Raw genomic sequence first — 23,353 nt, 5'->3', positions numbered from 1 at the left:
ATGAGGACAGGGGATGGGCAGACCTTCCACATAATGAAAGGGAAACCTTGGAGATGGTCCCCAGACCCCAAGACTGCAAGAGCTCCCTTCCCCATGACTCACTCCACTCCACCCTGTGAAAGAGGAGGAGCCCAACCTCAAGGTTGAAGGTTGCTGGCCTGTTCGCACACCTGTGGACAGCAAGCTCACTCTCAGGGCATCTTGTTCTGTCCCTTGCAGGAAGCCGTGAGTCTGAAAATGTCCCTCACAGAGCTGAAAGCCTAAGTTGCTCCCATCTTTTCAAGATAGAGGCCTGCATCAGACAGGACAGGACAGGTCACCTCAGTGGGGCTCCCCTCCTCAGAAAGTCTGAGTTTCTTGAGGTTAGAACACTGCCATTTCCTGCAAACAGGTCCACTTCCTGAAGTGGGTTGAGTGGGACACTCCCTGAGACTCAGAAATGCTGCTAGAGCCAGAGTTTAAGGACAACGTGACATGTGCCATTCAGTCGGCCATTTATTTAGCAAATATTTATTCAGTGTCTCCTGGGGAAGAAACCAGTGAAGCACTAACTGATAAGCAGTTGCTGATCCCCTACCTCCCAGCTTGATCCAGGGCCTGTGAAACCCCCCAGCTTGGCCTCTGGAACTGTCAATGCCATGGGACCATATGCTCTGGGAGGCCAACAGGCCTGGCCATTTCTTGGGGCTCACCCAGGAGGAGAGCCCCACTCTTACCCTGTGCCAGTTCAGTAGGGTAGAGAGAGAAGGGGTGATGGAGTATATTAGTCTTTTCTCATGCTGCTACTAAAGATATAGCTGAGACTGGGTGATTTATAAAGAAAAAGAGGTTTAGTGGACTCACAGTTCCACATGGTTGGGGAGGCCTCACAATCATGGCAGTTGGCAAAGGAAGAACAAAGGGATGTCTTACATGGTGGTAGGCAAGAGAGCTTGGGCAGGGGAACTCCTATTTATGAAACCATCAGATCTTGTGAGACTTATTTACTACCATGAGAACAGTATGGAGGAAATTGACCCCATGATTCAATTATCTCCACCTGGCCCTGCCCTTGACACATGGGGATTATTACAATTCAAGGTGAGATTTGGGAGGGGAAACAGTCAAACCGCTCCATGGAGGGACCCAAGGCCAGGCCCCTCCGAGCTGAGCCAGTGTGCCTCTTCTTCACCTCCTTCCACAGGGCTGACCACAGCTGAAAATGCCTGGTCCTGTTTAGCTGCTGGACCCCAAGAACAATTGTGCTAAACAGACAAGAGCTGCGGCTCACGTCCACCTTCCAGTTCTGTGCCTGACTGCTCAGTCTTGGCTAACATTCCTCCTGTGACAGGGAGCTCACTTCCTCCTGGGTGGCAGCCTATCCAAGGTTGGACGTTCTATTAGATAGTCCATTTCGTTTTAACCAAAATCAGGTATAAAATAATGCAGACGCAGACTGTCGTGTAAACTGGCTTTTAAAAACCAACACTGTATTGTGTACGTCTTTCCCCGTATGGATGTATTAAGTGTGTGTGTGTGTGTGTGTGTATGTGTGTTTGTGTGTACCTTTATATATACGGAGATTGAAAAAATTTAACAATGATTATCTAAGAAGTAAAGTTCCATGTCAGAGGACTCTACACTTTCTAATTTACAGATTTATACGTTGCTTGAATTTTATAGATTATCCATTACTTTTATAATAAAAAGGACATTTATATTCCAAAATTAAAAATAATATGTTGTTTAAAAGAAGGTGCTGGGTGCAGTGGAGTAGTGGGATAACCTGAGGAAAAAGACATTGTTTAATAGAAGTGGGAGATGGGTGGGTGTGGGACAGAACGTGCCTGACATGCCCCAAGGCCATGCTTCCCAGAAGAGGGGTGACTCATTCCCAGCCAGAGCACCAACTCTCCTAACCTAGGCCAGGCTGATGGAAGGCTCCATCCTGCCTACAGGGCACTGCCCAGGGGGCAGTTTCAAAGTCAAGCTAAAGGGCTTCTGGGCATTCTGCATGTGACACCAGTCTGTGTTATCTTTGGGAAAGATGAATGTTCACCTGGGCCAGATGTGCTGCTGTCACTGCAAACTAGGGAAGAGCCAGCTGCAGGCAGCTCAGCAGACCCTGAGGGGCATCCCCTCTGCCTCTGCTCACAGAACAAGCTTTGTGGCCACCCTGAACTGTGGGATCAAACAGAGGAGAGCTTTCCTTGAATCTGCTCAAAAATTCCCTAATTTAAAAAACAATAATAATGTAGGACCATAGTGGGGAGGCTGGAGATCAAACTTAAGGGTGGGAAAGAATGATTTCCAGGGTCAAGGAGGTAAGAACATCTGACTGCAGGTCTCAACAGAGAGAGAGGTGGGGAAACGAGAGGACGCCGAGGCAGGAGGGGAAAGCGGGCATCTCGGTATGCTGGGCTTATCTAGCCCTGCCTTTGGGAGAGCAGCATATACATGTGCTGCTTTTTTGAGAAGGCTCTGCCCACCTCTGCAGTGGTCATTTGTCACCTTTGAACATTCCCCCCTGTGTTTATGGAATTCCCCACTGAGAGTACTAGTCGGAGGCAGAGACCACCTCTTTCTATGGCAGCCAGACCTCCACTTTCCCAGCCTTCTTGCAGTCAAAACTCAAGCCCGTGACCATGCTTTGATCACCAGGATCATCCACATCAAACAGAAGCAAAAGCAAAGGATGCAACCAAGCAGACGCCACCTGGAACCCATTCCAGTGCGGGCAGCAGTAGCCACTACACTCAAGTTCCAGAAGAGCCAGGGCTAATCTTCTGGGGCCACCTGGGATCTGGAGCAGGGAGAGCACTTAGGTTGTCACTGACTGCAGTGTCAGAGCCTGCAGTGAAGGCCTAGGTACTCTCCCTGGACTGGTCAGTTCTGCAAAGTGATTTTGGATGTTGTTCTTCACTGCGGGTCTCCAGGCCAGGTCCTCTGGCCGTCTAGAGATTCTGCAAGTTTCTCAGAATCCTTTTAATAAATCTTTCGTTCACCTAAATTAGCCAGCTTTGGTTTTTGTGGTTTCAAAGGCAGAAGCCAGGCCTGAATTGGAGGCCTGCTTGGTCAGAGGAAGGTAAGGAAGACAGGAGGGTCTCAAGAACAGACAGTGATGGCTCCAAGCTGCTCATGGACCCACTGCCCCCTGAAGAACTAAGAACTGTCGGTGGGTTATCAGCATCAATAGAGAAGATCCCTCTTCCAACTCCACTCCTTCCTCTGTTCAAGAAACAATAAAACTCATTCCTGAGTTGCATCAGTGGATGGCACAGACCCCCAGGTTGTGCAGGCCCAGGGTAAGCTAAGTTCCTCATGGCATCTTGTCCTGGGTCTGAGCTGCTCGCATCAATGCTGCCTTGCTGCACAACCCCAGTGTGCGCATTCCTGGTGCATTCTATGAGAATCGCTCCTTACTTCCAGGCGCTGTGGTTCCATTGAACTCAGTATGGAATAGTGCTCTGGAGTTGCACAAGATGGTGGCCCTGGCTGTCAGAGGCAGTAGAGAAATGAGTTCTGAGTTAAGACCCATAGACCTCTGCAAAGCACATACTAGCTAGGAGTAAGTATGAAAGGACTTTGCTGTAATTAGAAAGTTCCTGCACTCCCATAGCCTCTGGCCTTTCAGCATCCACATCTCTGGGTCCTGTCCCAGATGTCACAACCTCAGAGCCTCCCTGCCTCCCTTGGCTTGAGCATCCACTCTCCACACATACCCTTCCCTGAAAGCTTCCTCCATCATTGCAATGTCTGCCTGAGAGGCTATTTCAAGGCAAGTGTTGGAGGGGCTAAGGAAGGCTGAATTGTGTGTGTGAGCCCACCCATGCTGGGGAGCACAAGCCCTATCTCTCTGGAGGTTGGCTGGGCCCTGAGATGTGATCAGCAGCTCCTCCCACTTGCTCTGTGGGAGCCAACACAAACAGAGCCACAGAGCTGCCCCCAGGCTGGCCGCCCAGAAGGCCCACACCTCCGTCCCACCCTCTTGGGCAGCAACCCTTGGAGCCAGGAGCCAGGTATCAAGCTTCAGCTGGCTGGACTCCTGGCAGCGCCTGCTGGCCCGCGCCGGGCCTGCAGCCCAACCTGCCCACAGGCGCTGGCCACAGCCTGGGCAGCGGGGCTCAGAGCTCAGCCTGTTAGCACCCACCAGCCACCTCCCTCCTCTGGCCCCAGGAGCTGGCTTGGCAGTGGAGCAGGGTGAGTGGATGGGGGTGCCCTGACTCACTAAGCTCCCCAAGACCTCCAAGTTTGCTCCAGGACCCCTTCCATGAGGTAACATGAAACCCAAGCACTCAGGCCAGAAACACAACGTTTTGAACAATTTGAGGGGAAAAAATTATTCGGACCAATTTTAAGACATCTGAGAGCTCAAGAGGAAAATCGCAGCCACCTCTTTAGGCACTATTGTGTGTCCACGCCAAACCCAAATGGCTTGGACTGAAGTAGCACGAAGGCTGAGAGTCCCTGCATCCCTCCAGCAGAGGACTGGCCTGACGCCCAGCATCTGGTGCTCCGGTCCTCTGGGCCACCGGGCACATTCTCTCCTCTGTGACCCGACACAGCCGACTTATTTTCTGGACTCCCATTGTGTGTGCTTGATGCTCAGAGGTACCACCCACCAACTAGAGCCATCTCGTTGTTCTTCAAACTCAGCCAGCCATTGCTTCCTCCTAAAACTTTCTTGGCCCCTCCAAGACACCTTGCTGACACGTTAATGGTGCCGCGTGGTCCCTAGGACTACCCTTCTCTGGGCCCCTACCAGGCACTGAGCTGAGCAGGAGCTTGAAATAGGCCCTCTGGGTTAGAGCACCATCACCTTAGGAGGTGGGCAGAGTCACTCATGTCACAGATGAGGACACTGAGGCTCAAAGAGTTTAAGTCATTTACCCAAAGTCACAGCTAGTGGGGCCTGCAGCTGGAATTTAGAACTGGGAAGTAAAGAGCCAGGGGCTATGCTGTTAACCCTTTCACAACACTCCCCTGGAAGGGAGCAGAGAGGGAGCCACCAGCTTTGCTTGGGGAGAGAGAAGAGGGAGGAAAAGCAGAATAAGCAGAATGGAAACGTTAACAGTGAAAGCAGTAATTAAAAGAGGAAAGGACAGCGTCCAGGCAAACAGGCAGGGAAGAGCACTCCGAGGGGAAGCAGAGACCGTAAAGGCCAAGAGGAAGGAGAAACGGCAGCGCTCTGAGGCTCTGGGCTGCTGCACGTGGGGCAGGAGGAGAAGGAAATGGGGGACAAGGCTGGAGAGGCAGGCCAGACTCTGGCAGGACCACCGACCCACAGCCCCTCCACACACACAAACAGACACACACACACCACACACAAAACCACACTCACACACATACACACATCACACCGGCCCTACACACAAGCATGCACACACCCCCACACACACACACCTGCCCCCCCCACACATCTCACACACACCTGGCCCTCTACACACACATATCACACTCATACACATACACACATCACACTCGGCCCTACACACACGTGTATGCACACACGCACACCACACACACACCCACACACCAGGCCCTACACACACACAGAGACACACACTCCTCACACACTGCCCTACACACCTAGCCTACCAGACGCACACACATCCCACACCTGGCCCTCCACACACACACACACACACACATGCCCCACACCTAGCCCTCCACACATACACACACACACCCCACACACCTGGCCCTCCACACACACACCACACCGGGCCTTCCACACACACACCACGCACACACATACACACACTACACTTGGCCCTATACACAAGCATGCACACCCACACACACCACACAGACACATACCACACCTGGCCCTACACACACACCACTCGCATACACATCACACTTGGCCCTGTTGGCCCTACACACAAGCATGCACACACAAGCATACCACACACCTGGCCCTCCACACACACCATACTTGGCCCTCCACACACACACACACATATCACACTTATACAGACACATCATTCGGCCCTACACACACACACATACACCCGGCCCTATACACACATGCACACACACACACCACACACACACCACACCACATACACACTTGGCCCTCCACACACACACACACACATCACACACACACAGACATATATACACAACACCCATCACACTTGGCCCTACACACACAAACACACCACACACTGGCCCCACACACACACACCCCCCACACATCACACTCAGCCTTACACACACACACCACACACCTGGCCCACCACACACACTCATACAAACACACACATCACATTTGGCCCTACACACACGCACACCCCACACACACCAGGCCCCCTACACACACCAGCCAGCCAGCCCTAGGGGCTTAGCCCTTGTTCTCGGGGTGAGGAGAAGCCGTAGTGGGGATCCATGATGGGAAGTGGAAAGCTCAGATCTGACTGGAGACCCATCCCTCCCTCAACAACCCCTGTGGAGCCCATTCTGAGAGTCATGTGGAGCCACATGAGCACTGCTGAGGCCAGCCCAGATACAAAAGACACGTCTGGGAGGCATTCAAGAGGCATAACTTTTTAAAGTATATTGTTGTCTGGTTTATACGGCATTTGATCATATTCAAGTGGAAGAAAAATCTTTGGTTTGATTTTTTCCCCTTTAAAAAGTGTTATTCATGCTTATAACAAAAACAATTTTTTAAACAAGCAAAAGTATATGAAGTAAAAAAGAGAAAGTCACCTTCCTGTCCTCCCCAATCTACTCCTCTGCCCAGAGGTCAACACTGCCATGAATTTGGTCCTTCCTGAACCTTCTATTTGCACAAAGGTATGTGGCTATGCATATGTAGAGGGTGTTTGTCTTACTTAAAAGTTATACATACTCTGTATCTTGCTTTTTTTCACTCAATAATATATGGTGAGCATCATTATTCAACCATTCAATAAATATTTGTTCGGATCCCACTGCGCAGACAGGGAAGTCAGGTTCCTGCCATCACAGTTTTCACAAACCCGGGTGGGGGAGACCGGCAATGGGAAGGAAGTCATTGAATAATTACAGATTGTGATTAGGGCTGTGACGGTGCAGTGTGAGACAGTAATGGGTGCACTGATTTGAGACAGGGGTGAGGGGAGTCCTCTCTCAAAGGAGACATTTAAGCCGAGACTGAAAACATAAGAGCCAGAAGAAAAGCATGTGAGATAGCGGGGACAGCCTGCACCAAGGCCCTGCACAGAGCGGGAAACGGGCAGGAGCTCAGCAGGCTCAGGCCTGTAGGGATCCCAGTGCCATAGGGGCTTGATGATCTAGGACAAGAGAGGCAGGTGATGAGGCTGGGAGATGGGAAAGGTCTGTCGACCAAGGTAATGAACTTGCATCTTGTTCTAGGAACAGTGAGAGCATTTTAGGCAGGAGAATGATATTATTTGACTTGTGTTTTAAAAAGAGACTGCTGTCTGCTGCTTAGAGAAGGGTTTACAAGGGAACAAGAATGGAGGCAGGCAGACCACTTAGAGACAGTATTGGCAAAGTAACACCTCCCCAGAGATGTCCACATTCTAATCCCCAGACCTGTGAATGTGTTCGGTTATGTGGCAAAGGAGATGCAAGATGGAATAAGGGGGATGCAGATGGAATTGAGGTTACTAGTCAGCTGACTTTAAAATAGAGACATTGTCCTGGATTACCCAGACAGGTCTAGTGTAATCACAAGAAACCCAGAGAGTGGAAGTGAGAAGCAGAAGAGGAGGTCAGAGTGATGCCAGATGAGAAGGACTGGATGAGCATTGCTGGTTTTGAAGAGGAACGAAGGAGATCACGAGCTGAGAAATGCAGGAAGCCTCTAGAAATTGGAAAAGGTAAGGAAATTGAATCCTCTCTGGATCCTCCAGAAAGGAATGTAGCCCTGCTAACAGCTTGATTTTAGCCCAGTGAGACCCCTTTCAGACTTCTGAGCTATTGAACTATAAGATAAAAATTTGCGTTGTTTTAAGCCTCCAAGTTTTGGGTAATTTGCAACAGCAGCAAATAGAAGACTAATTCAGGAGGCTAATAATGCAGGAGACTGAGTGAGAGGTGCTGGGGCTTGGACCAGGAAGGTGAGAAAGAAGTAGAAGAAATAAATTTTTATACTTACAATGACAAAGAGAGAGAGACTTATGGGCTAGGGGAGACTTGGGGGCCAATTGGATGCAGATGTTAAGGGAGAGGGAGTCCTGGGTGTCCCCAGGTCTGGGGATAGACAAGTGCATGATGGTGGTACTTGACTATGCCGGCCCAATGAGGGCAGGAACTTTGTGTCATTCGCTGCTGTGTCCCCAGCACTCATCCAAATGCTGGAACATAGCAGGTTCTCAATAAATATCTATCTAATGATTTGATTAAATAAAAGAGAGAATCTAGAAAGTCCAAGGTTGGGGAAAAGCAGTGTGTTCAAAACTCAGCACTACCTCTCCCAAGCAGCTCTGTGGCCCAACACAGCCATCAGTAAGGTGGGAAAGATGAGGCCACCATGGAGGAGTTCTTTGGCTGCACCTGTGCTTGTGGGGCTGTGCTCAGAGAGAGTATGGCCAGCTTCAGGGTCCCCAAGGCAGGCAAGGCAGACAGGAGGCGGCTCAGTGCTGACATTACCCACTAATAGGGGGTCCTTATCACCCAGGATGGAGCCGGGTGCTCTACTTAATTCTGGGGAAAGCTACTCTCCGGGAAACAGGTACCAATTTGCAGCAATCACAATAAGAAACATGCTCTCTCTGGCTGATGCAAGCCAACAAGGTAATAGGGCATTGTGCTGTGGGGAGAGATCAAAAGGATTTTTTTTCCAGGCCCACGGTGGGCACTTAATCCATCTTTTGCTCTCTCTCTCTCTCCCTCCATTACGGCCGTGGATGTACTATTTACAGGACCTACATTAGCTACCTTTTCAGATATCGCACTTCCTCAAAACCACTTCAGAAGGAAAGTGAATTAGAAATGAATCTGAGACATATGCAGCGGCTTTCACTGCCTCCTCCCTGCTCCTGGCCGGCAGCCTGCGGAGCTGAGACCCACGCCCTCCCAGCACTGGGTGACACCGTCCCCCAAAGTCTGTGGACACACTGACTCCGCCCATGGGGCTGGTGTGGAGCCCCGAGGCCGAGGGTGAGTGCAGGGCAAAGTGTGGGCGAGGAATTAGAGCAGGAAAGGCTCACCCTGGGCAGAGGCAGAGGTCGGAAGTGCGGCTCAAAGAACCAGATCCCGGGAGGTGGTCATTTTGGACAGCCATCTGCCTTCTGTAAGGCCCCCATCAGGGACAGAGGCCCAGGCTCCCAAATGGGCCATCCCACTTTTAACTGTCCAGGCTGCCTCGCTCCTGCCATGGTCCCTTCCTGACTTCCTGGGGGCCCAGGCGCTATGACTAGTTCCGGAAGTTGCCGGGCGCCGTGTTGGTGGAGCGCCAGGGCTGCTAATGCTCCCCCCACTCTCTTCCTCTTTGGCTCCCTCTGTCTCTTTCTCCAGACACCTTGAGGAATTCAACAACCCCTCCCCTACACACAGGCTTCTTCCAGGTGTGAAATTCCATGAAGGGCAGAGGGAAGGCAGGCATGTGGGAGTTTTCTATCCCTTGAGTAGGAGAAAGTTTCAGCACAGGAGAACCTGCAGTCAGAAATCCCCTAGCTTGGGCTCCTACTTGTATAGAGGAGAAAATTTGTGAACGAAGTGACGCCTAGAATTCCTAAAACTAGGACTAGAACCTGACATTTCTGACCTACAACCAAATGCTTTTGCCTGTGTTTGATGAGTTTAAATCAAAGTGGTACAACTAGAAAGAAACTCGGACTTCATCTAGGCTGAGATTTTGGACGTGAAGTTGGAGCCATGGAGGGAAGAATGGAATCCGCTTCCACTCCAGCTCCCTTTAAATCGTCTTCTTTCTTGGGATTTCCCCTAAGAGTCTGGAAGTGAATGAGCTATTTCAAGAAGGGGAGAAGCCAAAGGCACACCCCAGGCCATGGGCCTCCTTTTCCACCGCTGGGTTGATGTCTGTGGCAGGCAGGCTCTATAAAGGCCCCTAGTGATCACTGCCTCCTGGAATCTGTGCCCTAGTAATTCCCTCCCCTCGAGTGTGGGCTGGACCTAGAGACAGACCCACTTCTAACAAATAGAACATGGCAAAAATGACGGACTGTCACTCCAAGGTTAGGTTACCCAAAGGTTCTACTTCTATCTTGCTCACCCTGTCTTACTTGATCTCACTCTCTCCACCTCTCTCTCTGAGGGAAGCCAGATGCCATGTTGCAAGATTTCCTCTGGAGAGGCCCTCTTGGCAAGGAACTGATGTCTCTGGCCAGCAGCCAGCGAGGACCTAAGATCTGTCAACAGCCATGTGAGTGAGCTCTGAAGCAGATTCCCCAGAGTCAGGTTGACGATGACTGCAGCCCTGGCTGATACCTCGACAGCATCCTTGTGAGAGACCTGGAAACCTTGGGAGGACACAGCTAAGCTGTGCCTGGCTTCCTGACCCACAGAAACTTGGGGTAATCTGTCACACTGCAGTAGATAACGAATACAGGCCTTTCTGGAAGGGTGTTTTTCATGAGCAGGGACAGCCATGAAATTGCCATACTCTGGTGTTAGACTCATGTCAGGAGACCCAGGGTCCATTTTTGGCTCTGCCATTAATTCACTATATGGCCTTGGTCAAGACCTTAAACATTTATGGGCCTAGTTTCTCCCAATGCTCAACCAGGGAGGACTTCATGATGGCTCCAATTGTATGTGACTGGAGAACTAGGAAAGGGAAGTTTCCATGCTTGAGATGACTGCTGACAGTCCTGAGAAAGGAGATAAAGGGGCAGATGCCTGATGGGTGCTGACCATCCCTTTTGCTCTTTTCTCCAGCCCTGAACCCCATGGCATGAGGCATGGCCTCACTCTTCAGTGACATCCTCTGACCTCAGAGGCCCTGGGTCTCAAGACCTGACAGTATGAGAGTCCAGACACTGGCAGCTTCCTTGGGAGGAAGAGAACTGCCCTCCCCGCCCCACAGACTCTGTGCCCAGCATGTACCCTGCTTTCTGCCCCAAAGAAACCTTAATTGGTCTCTTCCAGCTTTCTGTCCTCTCAAGGTCTCACAGAGACTCCTAGCTCAACCCTCCACCCCCAGGTGGAAAACCCCCTCAGGGGACCTGAGTGCCCAGAGGAAGTTTCAGAGGCAAACACCCACCTCTTCCTTTCCACAGACCCCTAGCATTAGCACAGGCCCCTGCAGAGAGACAGGGCCCCCAGGCCTTCCCCTCTGTAGCCCAGGTGAAGGGCAGGTGCTCTTCCCTCCACACCAGGCCTAGGATGGTCCCCAAGGTTCTACTTCCCTCCCTTGAGCAGCGGGAAAGTCTGGGAAAAGACAGGCAGCCGCACCACTCCTAGGGGGATAAAAACAAGCCCAAATAAGGGTCCATTTATACCAACATTCCTTCAGGCTGCAAGGGAATGCCAGACCAGGGCAGTCTCCCCGCTGTGGCCTCCCCCTTACTGGGGCCAGGCCAGGCCTGAGTCTCTAGGCCGGGAAATGCCGTCTTGCACCCCAGCAGGCAGGACTGCGGTGAGCAAACTCTCTCTTCTTTGAGTGTGCTTTTTCCTCTCACTGGGTCTCCTGGGAAGTTCCACTGAAGGTCAGCACTAGTTAGGGGTCCCTCAGGGGTTCCTGAAGCCCTGACAGGCAGTGTCAGTAGTTTCTGTGATCACTGCAGAGGGCTCCTACCACCTTTTATGCTCTGGCTGCCTCAGCCACCCTCCTCTTTCACTCACAAGCTATCCAATCCTCCTAACTCAGAATTTCTCAACCTCAGCACCTCTGACATTTTGGGCTGGCCAATTATTTGTTGTGGGAGCTGCCCTGTACATTACAGATTGTAGAGGAGCATCCCTGGCCTCTACCCACTAGATGTCAGTAGCACACCCCCACCCCACTGGTTATAACACCCAAAATATCTCCAGATATGCCAAATACCACCCTCAGTGGAAAGCCACTGTCCTAAATTTAAAGGGCACTGATCAAGTGTTCTAGCTGCAGGGCTTTGTGAGAAGAAAGGGAAGTGGCAGAGAGGAAGGGATCCTCACTGGACCCATGGCCGCAAACCCACACACTCCTAGCTCTCTCCCTGTCTCTCTCACTCCTCTCTCTCTCTCTCACATACACACACACACATGCACACGCACACATGCACGCACACACACACACACACACACAAAATAACTTGAAAGGCTGGTATGTGTTTCTCTGTTGTATGAATAAAGACCAGGAGAAGGCTAAGTGGCTTGCCCCAAACCACATAGTTAGGCAGAGGCAGAGGTGGGACTCAAGCTAGGCCCACAGGCCCTGACCCATACTGTGCACTATATTGCAGTCCCCCTTCTACAGATGAGAAACTCATGGCCCTTGGACTCTTCTGGAGCCTAAGAAGAGACTGCACCTCCGTTGCTGCTCGTGCTCCCCAGGGGTGTTGGTGTCTGCCTTCTACTTCTAGTGCCAGGCCCCCAGCATTCTCCAGCTCAGTCTGGGTTTCCTGAACCCCCTTGATTGAGTTGTACCTTGATTGAGTTGTGCCAGTTTCTGAATTGTCCTGATCTTGGGTGATCGATTTGCATACCGTATCGATCTCAAGGGCTGTGTAATATGTTTGATTTGTGGCACTTTGCATAATTTTCTGATTAAGTTACTTATTTAACCTATTGACCTTTTCTCTTAATTAGAGTATCTGGGTACTGCAAATGTTGAGTAGTAATCAAGTTTCTCATTTCCCTGAGTGGAATCGCATCCCTGCCACTTCCCTGCTTCTTCATGATGCTGGCCTCCTTTGGAGTGGGGCACATTGAGCCAGCTGGCCCCCACCTTAACCGAGAGGAGGAAGAGGGGTGCAAGTGGGGCCAGGTCTCTTCTGGTCCCTGCTGTTCAGAAGTTCAGGACCAGGCCAAGTCAAGGGACAGCATTGGTTAGAATAAGTACAGTAGTCTTGTCTTAGCTCCAGTTTTGCTATCCAAGGTTTCAGTTATTCATGGTCAACCATGGTCTGAAAATAGATGAGTACAATACAATAAGAATTTTAAGAGAGACAGAGAGCATATTCACATAATTTTATCACAGTATATTATAATTTTTCCATTGTATTACTAGTTATTGTTCATTTCTAACTGGTCCTAACTTAGAAATTAAACTTCATCATAGATATGTATGTATGTGTGGGAAAAAAATAAAACAGATGCTCCTCTACTCAAGATGGGGTTAGAGTTTCTACTGACTGTATGTCACTTTCACACTATGGTCAAGCTGAAAAATCCTAAGTTGAACAATCGTAAGTTGGGGACAATCTCTGTATACATACAGGGTTTGGAACTGTCCTTGGTTTCAAGCATCCACTGCGGTCTTGGAACACAACACCCGAGGATAAAGGAGGACGACTGTATTGACAGTTGAGTGGATGAATCAAGACAGGGATGTGGCCCAGAAGTTTGGACACCATAACAGTTAGCTATGGTTTGTAACAAACCACCCCAAAATGTGGTGACCTAAAACAACACCTATCTATTATTTCTTATCAAGCTATGGGTTGGCTAGACATTTTTGAAGATCTGGGTCAGACTGGGATGATTTGGGCTGACTTCGCTTATGCATCTGCAGTGAGTTAGTGATTTGCAGGGGCCTGACTGGTCTACCCCTCAGCTGGAATGACTGTGGTCTACTCTTCCTGTCTCTCATGTCCCTCCAGCAGGTGAATCTGGGCGTGTTCTCATGAGACTGTAAAAGAGCAAGGAGCAAGGTGGTAAGAGAGCAAGCCCTAGTGCACAGAGCTTGTAAAGCTTCTGCAGGCATCACATTTGTTCCCATACCATTGGCCAAAGCAAGTGACCTAGAATCAACGGGTATGGCGGAGCACCTTGCCCACAATAGGAGTAAAGAAATAGGTCTGGCAAGCCTTTCTCTGTCTGCCTCAGCGTAAGAGGGACCCTAATTAAGTGTTGAGAGTCTTGACACAAGTGCACAACACAGGTGAGCCTCCTCTTCTTGCTCCATCCATCTGAGCACCTGCCCCCAAACTCTAAAGCTGAATGCTGCGAGCTTAGGCTCCAGGAAAATGAGGGTTCAGGGTGTAGTTCACTACTGCCTCTTATGTTGGCATCTCCTTCTTGGAGGACCTCAATTAAGATACCCTTTTGCAGCTGTTACAGACCTGCTTTTTTCTAGCCATAGTGGGGCAGGAGAAGACAGAGAGGCTGTCTCAAGCTCTTGGTGGCTGCGATCACTGTCCTCTTCCCTAGTGGGGTATGTCATCTTTGCTCTTACTTCTCTGGAATAAGTGGAATACTGCTTCTGCCTCCAAGGGATCTATGCAGGATGGGGCATAGCTCTCTCCTACTCTCTGATCTCCAACCCTATCTGAAAGGGGAAGAATTGGCCCCATGGAGGACCCCAGATTATTTTCAGAAGTCTCCTCCACCAGCATCCAAATACCTCCTCTCCCCTGTTTGGTAGAATGTCCATTGTCTGCCAAAATCCACTCTCCGCTCCTTTCATAGAAAGAGCTTTTCTTTTGTTTGTTTGGTTTTACAACTTTATTGAAGTATTAATTACATACAACAATCTGCACATATACAATAAAGTACACAATTTGATGAGTTGGATGCATGGACACACCCGTGAAACTACTACCACAATCAAAACAGTGATCATAGCCATCACTCCAGAAGTTTCTTTCTGCCCTTTTGTAGTTCTTCCCTTCTCCTCCTCAGCCTCCCTCATGCCCAGGAAGTCACTAATATGCTTTTTTATTACTAGACATTGGATTGAATTTTCTAACATCTTATATAATTGGAGTCATGCAATATGTACTCTTTTTGGTACACTCACCATAATTATTTTGAAGTTTGTCCCTCTTGTTGCGTATACCAATAGTTCATTCTTCTTTATCATGGAGTAGTATTCCATTATGTGAATATACCACAGTTTGCTTTATTCATTCACTTGTTGAAGGAAATCTTGAATTGTTTCCAGTTTGGAGCTTGCTATGGTTTGAATGTTCAAATCAAATGTTGAAACTTAATCCCCAAAACAATAGTATTAATAGATGGGACAAACAGAAACTCATGATACCTCTTCAGGCCTAGATATAGAGCTAGAGCAGGTAAGTTTACCCAGCCTGTTAAGCTGAACCAAAAGGAAGTTAAAATTTGTTAAATAATGTATAATCTACCAATGCATTCTTCCTCTTCCCTTTAGCTGGAACATGGATGTGTTTCTAAGAAAGGGATTAGGTTATGAAAGCTCCACCATCATGAATGGGATTAGTACCCTTATATAAGGATACACAGCGTTCACCCCCTTCCACCATGTGAGGATGGAACAAGAAGTGTGGTCTTTGAAGCAGAGAGCCCACACCAGACACTGAATCTGCTGGTGCCTTGATCTTGGACTTTCCAGCCTCCAGAACTGTAAGTAATAAATTTTTGTCATTTGTAAGTCACTCAGTTTAGTATATTTTGTTACAGCATCCAAATGGACTAAGACAGGGCTATTACAAATAAAGTTGCTATATTTATATACAAGTAGACATATGCTTCCTTCTCTTGGGTAAATATGTAGAAGTAGATTGTCTGGATCATGCAGTAGCTGTATGTTTATCCTTGAAAGAAACTGCCAAGATACTGTTTTAAATGGCTATACATTTTACATTCCCACAAGTGGTGTATGAGAATTCTAGTTGCTTTATATTCTCACCAACACATGGAGTTATCAGCCTTTTTAACTTTAGCCATCCTAGTGGTAGAGTAGTAACATCTCATGCAGGTTTAATTCATATGTGTATTTGCCATCCATCTATATCATCTTCTCTTAAACTGGGCATATGATTGTTGAACTACAGACTCTATTTTTCAGCCTCCCTTGCAGCTATTTGTGGTCATATGATTAGTAAAATATGAAAGAAAATTATTTTTTCACTCATGCTTGCTTAAATGAAAATTCCTTGCCCTCAATTTGTACTTTGTATCAATCAGCTTTTGCTGTAATAATACTGCATAAAATCACTCAAAACTCAGAAGCAAATAAACACAAGTATCTGTTTCTTATTCACAGGTCTGCAGGCTTTTGAGTAGCTGCTATGTTCCCGGTTAGGGGTTGAGTTCAGGTCAGTTCCACGTTTCATTCTAGCACCACAGCTCCAGAAATAGCAGCTACCTTGGGTAGGTTTTCTCATGTCTGAGGTCAGAAGCTTCCAAAGGATCAAACAGAAACTCATGATACTTCTCCAGGCCTAGATATAGAGGTAGAGCAGGGAAGTTTACCCAGCCTGTTAAGCTGAACCAAAAGGAAGTTAAAATTTGTTAAATAATATATAATCTACCAATGCACTCTTCCTCTTCCCTTTAGCTGGAACATGGATGTGTTTGTGATCCACTTTTGGCCCTATGGGTTATCATTCTAAGGGATGGTGGAGCATCAGGATGGAGGGAACCTAGGTCCCTGAGAGTTCTTGTGGAGTAGAACCACCTGCTGACCTGGATGGCGATGCTCACTTGATGATTGTTAAGTTAGAATAAGATAACCTCCATCTTTTTAATGACACTTTATTTTTAACCCTCTTTGTTTTAGCAGCCTAGATGCTACTCTAATATGTGCTCCAGCTGTTTCTTTTCCAGCACAAGGAAAATTTTTGTTTTGCTTTGCTTTAATCTCTTTTCAGGTGGGAAAAAAATGCCTAGGAAGCATTCTTTCATGTCTAGCCACCAAGAAGAGGGAAGGTCCTAGGGTCAAAATGCAAAAGTTAATACTTCGCACTACCATCTTGCCACAGAAGCTACTCCCCTGGGTGTTCCCAAGAATCCTGGGAACCAACTTGCCGTATTCAGAACACTTCCTTCCCTGGTCTTCAGTCCACATGTTCACTTTCCTCTTAAACAGAGCTCCTTGCCTCCTCTCTTCACTGAGTTCTCTCTTCCCCAGGCTTATGGCTGGTCTAGCAGAGCCAGGTGCCAGGCCTGGCGGGAGCATCCTTGTCTCTTAACTGACAGTGCCTCCACCTAGCCGTGCAGCTCCACTCGACAAATACTAAATAACAGGCTCTGGCATCTCCTGAAGCTCTGCACTCATTAACACACTGGGAGGTAAGTGCAGGCAACCAGGGAGAATTTACTCTGCAGCAACAGGCTTCTCATATAGAAGCCAAACACACCCCAGCAGGTATCAAGTACAGAGGTTGGGGGCCTCCAAATGCCGCCAAAATTGTTCCATTCTTCCTCTCCATAAAGCCAGGCTTTTCCTCTCCTGCCTGATGTCTTCTACAGCTCTGGCCCCTTTCTGATACCCCTTTTGCAGATGTAGCTGTCAAGCTCTTCTCCAGGGGAGTTTTCTAAGAGCCTGGAAAACTGCCGGCCTCATCTGCCACTTCCCCTCTTCCCTGCAGACACTCTCTGGCCCCTAGCAACTCCACCCCATTCTATTTAGCCCCCAGATCTCACTGCTTGCTCTTCTGTCATTCTGCAATGCCAGTACCTTCCTCTTCACCTGGCAAACTCCTATCCATCCTTCAGGTCCTGATCAAATGACACCTCCTCCAGGAAGCCTTTCTCTAGGCTTCCAAACACAGTGGCTATTTTGTCCTCTAGTTTCCACTGATTGACAACCATCTTTATGTTCTAGTTTCAGCTTCTCTGCACTGTTGTTAACTATGTATCTGTTTCCTTCCACCTACCAAGCTATATGTACTTTGAAGAAATGGTCAAGGCGATTTTTATATTTTGGTCTCTAGCGCTTGGCATAGTGTCAGACAGATTGCAAGTGTTCAGTCAGTATTTGCTGATGACTGGAGGGAGGAATGAATGAGCAAAAATAGACAAATGAATAAACAAATAGGTATATAGAAGCCTGCTCAGATGTCTTTTCCCCTTCTAGCACTTATTTCTGTTGATTGTGTATTATACATTTATTTTTTATCTCCTCTTCCACTCTACTGTTAGCACCAGGAAGACACAGGCGTCTGTTTTATTTACAGCTGTATCGTCAGTGTCCAGCTCAGAGCCTGGGACTTAAAAGGTATACAATAAACAACTGTTTGTCTAAATTAAAAAATAAAAGATGACTACATTGGAGTACACATAAAAGCATGAGTATATACCAGGATAAAAGCAAGAAGATCCAGTCAGTTTTGTAAACTAGCAAGACTTGGGAAATTCTTCTTGGGGAAAGACTGCTCTTTTCTTGGGAGAAAGAAAACTGTAACTGGCCTCTAAGTTTTATAAAGGCAAGGCTGCAGGCTTACTCTAAAAGTGCATGTTAAGGAAATTCAGGGCCAAATTTAAGAGTCTGCCCTATGAATAAGGGCGTGTATGTATTTGTACCTTAATTGTATGTATGTATGTATGTATGTATGTATGTATGTGTTTATTTATTTATTTTGAGACAGAGTCTCCCTCATGTAACCCAGGCTGGAGTGCAGTGGCATGATCTTGGCTCACTGCAACCTCCACCTGCTGGATTCAAGCCATTCTCCAGCCTCAGCCTCCTGAGTAGCTGGGATTACAGGTGCCTGCCACCATACCCAGCTAATTTTTGTACTTTTAGTAGAGACGGGGTTTCACCATGTTGGCCAGACTGGTCTTGAACTCCTGACCTTAAGTGATTTGCCCACCTCAGACTCCCAAAGTGCTGGGATTACAGGCGTGAGCCACTGCGCCCGGCCATTAATTTTTTTTTTAAATATTAAAAGAGTGGCAGTTTTTCATTTTTGTTCTGTTTTCTTCTTCCTGATGAGTAGGAAGGTAGAGGTTCCATGGCTTTGGGCCCAGATGGAGAAGACTCTGAGTTGAGTGGAAGCAGCAGTGCCCCTCCTTGGCCCCTTCCTGGAGATGGAGGCCACTAGGACCTGGAGAAGGAGGTGAAAGGGCTCCTTGTGATGGACCATAAATAGTAGGCCTTGGGAACTTTGTCATAAAAGATGTAATTTTAAGTTTTCCTTCTCTGTGTCGCCACCTTCTTAGAATATCCTCAATACAATCCATGACTCATGACAACTTTGTGTCACTGGAGACTTGGAGAGTAAAGGAGGCTCCTGTGTCCATACTTGGGGCAAACACGGGGAGAAAAGGGAAGGGTCCACAGAAGCAGGGACAGCGAGAGAGCATGCGGAAGAAGCCCAGGCCTATAGCTCACAGACAGAGGTGTCGAGCAGCAATGGCTGCAGGTCAACACTCCCTAGAAAGCTTCAGAAAATTCAGGTGGGGCTGAGATGCCCTCTGGTCAGGCAGGGTGAAGGCTCTGGCATCATATTTGAATGGTAAAGGAAAGAGGGGCCACAAGAACCTGGAGAATGGAAGAAAGGAAGGAATGGAGGGAGGGAGGAAAATAAATGGATGGATGGATGGGTGGGTGGATGGATAGCTGGATGGGAGGGTGGATGGATGGATGGGTGGGTGGATGGATGGATGGGTGGATGGATGGATGGTTGGGTAGATGGATGAATAGATAAGTAGCTACCTACCCACAGGTAATAGACCCAAACAGAGTGACTGGCCACTTGGATGTCTGAGTTAAAAGGAAATGGGTGAATGCATTACTCATCTGGAACTCACTTTCCTGCCTAGAATCCTAAAACACAAGCCTGTCTCTTCTGCTTTCTGGCCCTCTGCCCTGGCAACCCCTATCCCAGGCAGACAGGGATTGTGCCTCAATCAGCCCAGGGGAGGAGAGCTCTAGTTAAAATATTCAACTGCAACAGTTAAGAATGCACACTGATTAGCAGAGTGCATTCCAGGCCCCGCTACTGCACTCCACAACAGTAGCCTGATTAGTGAAGGAGGCCGTTCAATCAGCACAGCCCGCAGCACTCAGGGCCCTGGCACTGCCAGCTACTCACAGGCTGGCCCTCGAGGGCAGATGGGGCAGGCAAAGGGACGTGGCTGTTGCTGACTCCTAGGCAGTCAGCTTTGCTCCCAGCCTTCTGCCCACCCCTCTGAGACCAGGACCCTCAGAGTCTTCCAGACACCTACCATTTAACCACTTAATTATCACAGCACTTTGAAACTGATATTAATGCTATTCCCATTTTATAGATGAGAAGACTGAGGCCATAGTACTAGAATTCAAACCCAAGTCCAAAGTCCACATTTAATAGTCCCTGCTAGAGTGAAGGAGCTCAGTCAGGCACTGGCAGGGGCCCTTTAAATCCAAAAGGCTGGCCAGGTGGGGTGAGGCTGATGGGGATGGGATTATTCCTTTTGTGGGCTTGTCTTGGCTCCTGCAAAGCAGGAGACCCCACAGACCTCCATTCCTGGACTTACCTACAGCTCCCTGGACACCCCATTAGTCCCTCAGACCACAAGAACTGCCCCTTCCCCCTGCCCTACCAGCTGACTTCACAGCCCCGACGTCCTTTTGCAGCCGTCATGTCCAAAGCCAGGAACCCAGCCTCCTGGTTTCCCTGAGCTGGCATCACTGGCTGTAGGGGACCCCCTCATATCACAACTCCTCTTCTTTGTGAGAGCTTAACAAGGTGCTACAAAGCTTCCATTGACTCAGAACATAGGCGAAGGTGGCCAAGTCTCATTCCTACTGCTCCTGCCTCTCCCAATTCCTAGTCTGGCCCAGAAGACCCTCTTCAGTCTTCCCAGCATCCCCCCTCCTTTCTTTTCTTTCCTCATACCCCACCTGCATCACTCCCACACCCCACAAATGCTATAAAACTCACCTAGGCTGCCCACTCTGCCATTCAATTCCCTCCTCTTCCTCCTACCCATCCATGCAATAAACACCAGCTCCTCCTTCAAGACCCAACTTGATGGCCGGGTGTGGTGGCTCACGCCTGTAATCCCAGCACTTTGGGAGGTCAAGGAGGGCGGATCACGAGGTCAGGAGATGGAGGGCGGATCACGAGGTCAGGAGATCGAGACCATCCTGGCTAACACAGTGAAACCCCGTCTCTACGAAAAAATAGGAAAAATTAGCCAGGTGTGGTGGTGGGCCCCTGTAGTCCCAGCTACTTGGGAGGCTGAGGCGGGAGAATGATGTGAACCTGGGAGGCGGAGCTTGCAGTGAGCCCAGATCGTGCCAATGCACTCCAGCCTAGGCGACAGAGCAAGACTCTGTCTCAAAAAAAAAAAGACCCAACTTGAGTATCCTTTTCTTGATGGAGCCCTCTTAACCCCTCTCCTCCACCATCCCATGACTTAAACAGCTACCCCTCCTGTGGGTTATCCTGGGTCCGTTCCATCATCAGAGGTCTGAGAATACCCAAGTGTTCTTTTTTATTCTCATGTTTGCTCCTCTGCCAGGTTGTCAGAGTTTGAAGGCAAATTATCGGTCTTCTTCCTCTTTATTCCTCCAGCACCCAGCTGGGAGTAGGTACTTAATGATGTTGGATTAATCACTGATTCTCAAAACCCTTCTGTCCAGCCTAGCACACTGCCTGGGACATTGTATTAAATAGTTGATTAATAAGTGAATGTGGGTAGGTAGGGACTGGGGAAGAGCCCATTGTTCAAGATAGGTTCAAGTTTTTGCAGAGTAAGCATGAGCCCTGAGTCCCTGGCAGTGAGACATTTCAAAAGCCTCCTCTGACCCACTGAATGCAGTGGATTCAATGTTGCTTCAGAAGACCTTTGTGGTTGAGGCTGGGCATGGTGGCTCACGCCTGTAATTCCAAACTTTGGGAGGCCAAGGCTGGTGGATCACCTGAGGTCAGGAGTTCGAGACTAGCCTGGCCAACATGGTGAAACCCCATCTCTATTAAAAGTACAAAAATTGGCTGGGTGTGGTGACACACGTCTGTAGTCCCAGCTACTCAGGAGGCTGAGGTGGGAGAATCCCTTGAACCTAGGAGGTGGAGGTTGCAGTGAGCCGAGATTGTGCCGTTCCACTCTAGCTTGGGTGACAGAGTGAGGCCCTGTCTTATTTAAAAAAAAAAAAAAAGCCTTCATGGTTTCATGGTTTCATGTGGAACCCACACTGCTTTTACTTGTCTCCAGGCAGAAGGGACAATGAATTGTGACCCGGAAATTAATCAGATGAGACCTGATGACTGAAGTACATCACAGAGCTAGGAAGAGAGATTACTAAGCAACACGGTGAGAGCTCCATCCTCTGGGTATTCAGCCAACTACAGATCACTCAAAGGCAGACATTCTGGGATCTTCCATTTATCAAGCTGAACCAGAGTACAAGGCCAAAACCAGTGAATGACAAAGCAACCCCATGCCCAGCTTGAGTTTCCTCAGAGAGTTTGTCTTGTAGGAGTCATTAGACACTAATTTGATTCTATTTGCATGTGAGTACCCTGCCGTTTGCCAAGCAGGGAGAGAATCACACTTGAGAGCTAGTGCTCAGCTCAGTGTCTTCTCCACACCGTGCTAGTGGACCAAGAACAAGGTTATAGGTGTGGCAAACAAACAAACAAACCCTGCCAATGCTCTAAGTATATGTTTGATGTAATCTTATTTCTCATAAAATTAAGAGAATAATATTTTTAGGTGATGCAGAGTATGAGACTGTCATTAGGTTACTCTGAATCTCTTTCTCTCTCTTTATGGTAAAAATTAAGTTCCATTAGGAAAATTCTTCCTCCCCTTCCTTCCTCCCATTGGTCTTTCCTCCTAAGATCCAGGTAGCTCTGAGAAAGTTTGTTTCATCTATGCGTTGGCCTGGGAATCCTCCTTTTGTTAATCTACAGAAATAAAATCATCTTAAAGATAGAAAGCTTTTGTACAAAAATGTCCTTCATAGTGTTTTCTATATTAGCAAAATGTTGTACAAATAATACATAATCTAACATCTTAAAAAAGAGGAAATGGTTAAATAAATTATAGCACAAAAATTCTGTGAGATATATAGGCGATGATTAGATGACAATGTCAGGTCAGTTCAATAAATACATGTTCATTAGTTCCCATATGCCAGGTGCTGAAATAGGCATCTGTCTTATATGTATACATATGTAACAAACCTGCACATTGTGCACATGTACCCTAGAACTTAAAGTATAATTTAAAAATATATATATATAAAGAAAGATAAATAAGACATGGACCCCTAAAGGAAACTCACTATTTTCAGATTATAAGAGAAAACATTTGCATATATTAAATTGTAAAAGAACAATACATGAACTATGCTGGAAAATAGTTTTTTTCATATATACACAGTATGTTCTTCACACCATTACATTTCTCCTAATAACCCCATTAACATAACCCACACTCCCATCTCGCCGCTGTGAGATTGTCCTTCACTTCCTATCCTGGGTCAGGAAGAATTGCACTGCCAGGGATGTTCACACATATAATTCAGTCCTGGTCGTCATCCTCACCATGTGTCATCTTGAGCTAGTGTATCAGTGTTTGCAGTAGCCAGAGACTTACTTGCAGCCCATTCAGGGGAAGC

General features: G+C 48.1%; 1 long non-coding RNA gene across 1 annotated transcript; it reads left to right on the top strand.

The window, feature by feature from the left end:
* The first annotated feature begins 9,360 nt into the window (after positions 1 to 9,360).
* On the top strand, positions 9,361 to 23,073 carry LOC129007125 (uncharacterized). The gene is made up of 3 exons (XR_008492240.1): positions 9,361 to 9,500; positions 10,220 to 10,318; positions 21,943 to 23,073. It is a non-coding gene; the product is annotated as an uncharacterized LOC129007125 (long non-coding RNA).
* Positions 23,074 to 23,353: the final 280 nt, after the last annotated feature.

The sequence above is a fragment of the Pongo pygmaeus genome, chromosome 9, assembly GCF_028885625.2.
Source record: "Pongo pygmaeus isolate AG05252 chromosome 9, NHGRI_mPonPyg2-v2.0_pri, whole genome shotgun sequence".
In the NCBI taxonomy this organism is placed as follows: Eukaryota; Metazoa; Chordata; class Mammalia; order Primates; family Hominidae; genus Pongo; species Pongo pygmaeus.
Note: the sequence above shows the minus strand (reverse complement) of the source record. Positions and strands in the feature narration are given on the sequence as shown.